We start from the raw sequence: 3849 nt of genomic DNA, 5'->3' as shown, positions 1-3849 counted from the left end.
CATCGGCCATATTTTTGGGCCATGGACCATTGTAGCACATCTTACTAGGTAAGTTACGTTTGCGTGCATGGTCGTTTCCAGGCAAAGCTTCTTCTTTGGTGAAATGAGCCTCCTACGGACTCATTTTACACTTTTGTTGCATATTCTGACCTAAGGGCATTTTGGGAATTTCCTTTGGGAAATAAATTCTGTTCTTTACATGGCCACTTAGAAAATGTGATTTTAGGGGGGGGGGGGGTTTCTTCTTCGTGTTTTTCTAGAAAATGTCGTTTTGGCATCGGAAATCGATCCCGAAGTTCAGCTTCTGTTTTCCATTTAGCAGCTTTTTGGACCCTCTGGACTAGTTTTCTTAGGAGGGCATTTTGGGCATTTCATAGTCATGTAGAAAACTTGATTTTGAGGGGGGTTTCTTCTTTGAGTTTTTCCAGAAAATGTCATCTAGGCCCTCAAATTTCCATTTTTTCTGGAAAAACCCTTGCTGCCAGGATTTCTTGCTGCCCATTCTGCCTCATTCACATGTAAACGGTTACGAGAAGTTTGGTAACCGGTTACATGTGCTTGGGCAGTGTTTTGGTCGAGTTTTTTGGTCTCCAAACCGGTTAGGTAGGCTTGGTAACCGGTTAGATGATCTAGGGTTTTCATTTTTTGACCGTTTTGCCCTTTCTTCTTCCGTTAGCCATATCTTCTTCATCCGGACTCCAAATCAAGTGATTTTTTAGTCTAACTTCATTAATTTTTCGTTGTCTTTCTAATGGTGTGCTTAGTGGCACCCACTTTTAGGCTGGAAATGGTGTTTTTTTCCCTAGGTTCATTCTTGTTCGTTTTTAAAACGTTGCTTCCGTATTTGTTTCCTTTGGGTTCCGTGACCTCGTTGAGAGTCACATTGGCGTCTTAGGGCCATGTAGTATCTCTAGTTGTTTTGTCTTTTGCTTCTGCATTTTAGATCCGTTATCGGGTCATCTTTCGGCTCATCACTGACACACCGGGTTGAAAAACTTGGGCCGTCACAGGTATGGAGTTCGATCGATCGAACCTCCTTAGAGATCGATCGAACAGAACCAAAATGCTCATTTTCAACATAAAAGTACATGCACTTCTAATCACAGTTCCTAGCAATGTATATGAACCTAAAGCAAATATCTAGACTTCACAAGAAATGAAATTTAAAATAGAAATGAGGGAGGAATAGGGTTGTGACACCCTACGAAATGTACAACATCTCTAGTAAGACGTTGGGCTCTTTTAGCCTGGATCAAACATCTTGTAGTGCATCCCCTCCTTGATGGGGTGATAAGTGCTTTGAACTCCGCCCAACAAATGGTTCCCTAGAGAACTTGTTGGATTAGGCTCAAAAGAAATTTTTGGTCCTTGGTCAAAATGATCTTTGGGCTTCCATGCCCTTTTAAAACAAGATTTTGAAACAACTTTCTTGGAATTCAGGGTTGAAGATAACCCTTTGGAAATTTTGGTTTCAAACAAAGACTCTATTCTTTCACATTTCTGGTCATAATATTTCTTTACAACATTCACTTCTTCATGTTTGTCAAATGAATTCAGGGTTGGATTGAAGATATTCAATTTTACCTTCATGTGGCCAAATGAGATCTTCATTATCCCTGTCCTACAATTAATGTTGGCATTCGTGGTTGCCAAGAAAGGATGGCTAAGGATAACGGGAATTTGGCTCTTAGGATTCGGGACCGATTCCTTGTCAATGACAACGAAATCAATGGGGAAGAAGAATTTATCAATTTTGATCAATACGTCCTAAATGGTACCGAGTATGGAAGAAGATTAACACTTGCTCCTAAGTCTAGAAGAGCCCAATTAATGATATGGTCACCAATGACACAAGATGTAGTAGGTGAACCGGGGTCTTAAACTTTAAAAGAGTGTTATGTTGCAAAATAGAGCTCACTTGCTCGGTCAAGACCACTTTCCTAGGTGTTTGGCTTTTATTCTTCCTTTTTTGGATGCAAAGATCTTTCAAGAACTTGGCATAAGCCGGAATTTTCTTGATTGCATCCAAAAGTGGAAGATTGACTTTCACTTGCCTAAACACATCCATAATTTCATTTGTTTTGGCCTTTTGCTTGTCAATTGAAATGGATTCTTTTAAGGCATTCAGAAATGGAGCTTTTAGTTCAAAAGCTTTTTCAAAATTTTTCCTTGAAGTCTCTTCAACATAAGAAGTTTTGAAATCATTTTGCAAATTTTTCTTTTCAAGATCACTTTTCAAATCATTTTTCAACACATTCTCATTTGAAAGATTATGCATATGCAATGAAGGAGGAATAAGATGTGAAACGGGATGGGTTGGGTTGTACCGGTTTACTCTCTTCATTGGACACGCCTACTTGGTTGTCAATGATTCTCCCACTTCTCAAGGTTGTCACCGCATTGACATGCTCTGTTATAGGACTTTCCGATGAGGAATGAGTCTCCACAACACATTATTGCTTTGGTGGGGCATTCAAAGGCATTTTCCCTTTCTCTCTATATTTAAAGTACTAGCTATTTGCCCTACTTGGGTTTCTAGCTTAGCAATGGATTGAGAGTGAGAATTAAGCAATTTAGTGTTCGCCTCTAGAGTGCCTAGAGCAGTCAAAACTTTCTCTTCAAAAGCGGGACTCCTAGAATTTTCTTGAGAATATGATAGTTGATTAGGAAAATGAGAATTAGAAAATTGATTTCCTTGTGATTGATATGGTCTATATCCTTGCTTGGCTTTGCATTGGAGGTGGAATATACTTTCCTTGAAAACTACCTTGGGAAGGGTTTGAGCCTTCCCCTTGGTTTCTCTAGGAGAAATTCAGGTAATTTCTCCAACTAGAATTATAGTGATTGCCATAAGGATTGTTCCCTTGATTAACAAAAACTGCATTGACTTGTTCATGATGCTCACTTTGCACATGTCCATAGGGACAATTGGAAGTAGAATGTAAAACACTTGAACAAGTCATACATGATTCATTAGATGCATGATGGGAATGGTTAGGGATGAAAGATACTTAATTTGTCGAGTTTTGGTTGATCAAGAATTGATCAAACCTTTGAGATAAGGATTTCATCTCGGTGGATATTTCATTGGAATGGTCAACTTGATGTAAGCTAACACTCTTCCTTTCACTTGAATTCCTACCATTCTTAGAAGATAAAGTTCGATGCAAAGAATTTTCACTCATGCTCTCATAAAGACGCCACACGTCATCCTCATGCCTATCAATATAAGAGCCACCCATGGAAGCATCAACCATGCCTTTGTAATTATCGGATAAACTCTCAAAGAAATATTGAACTAATTGCCATTTGGGCATGTCATGATGTGGACACTTCCTAAGCAATTCATTGAATCTGTCCCATGCCTCATGGAACGTTTCCCCATCCCCGTGTGAAAATTCTCGAATTGAGGTTCTCATGGCATTGGTCTTAGAAACCAGATAATACTTCTTCAAGAACTCTTGTTGCATTTCTGCCTAAGAAGTTATTGAAAAAGGCCTAAGATTGTTAAACCAATATTTTGCCTTGTCTTTAAGGGTGAATGGAAAAATTTTAAGCCTTTAGACCTCTTCCGGCATGTCTGTGTATCTCACGGTGGAACATACTTCAAGAAACTCATCTAAATGCTTGTAAGGTTCTTCACTTGGAAGTCCATGATAGTTAGGAAGCATTTGAATGGTTTGTAGTTTGATTTCATAGTGGTATGCTCTAAATGGTGGCAATTGAATGTATGTGGGTGCATTATATTCGTTAGGTACATAGTGATCTCTTAAAGCAAGGGGAGGATTAGCAATTGTAGGTGCAACATGGGTACCTTGATTTCCTTGGATGATGGGGGGTTATGGAGCA

General features: G+C 39.1%; 1 pseudogene; it reads left to right on the top strand.

The window, feature by feature from the left end:
• Positions 1 to 3315: 3315 nt before the first annotated feature.
• LOC132267877 (small nucleolar RNA R71) lies at positions 3316 to 3414 on the top strand (annotated as a pseudogene).
• The last annotated feature ends 435 nt before the right edge of the window (positions 3415 to 3849 follow it).

Source organism: Cornus florida, unplaced genomic scaffold (genome assembly GCF_030987335.1).
Source record: "Cornus florida cultivar Cherokee Brave unplaced genomic scaffold, ASM3098733v1 CherokeeBrave_3.0.0_Hap2_Chr07, whole genome shotgun sequence".
Lineage (NCBI taxonomy): Eukaryota > Viridiplantae > Streptophyta > Magnoliopsida > Cornales > Cornaceae > Cornus > Cornus florida.
The sequence above is the reverse complement of the archived record's forward strand: the minus strand, read 5'-3'. Positions and strand labels throughout refer to the sequence as shown.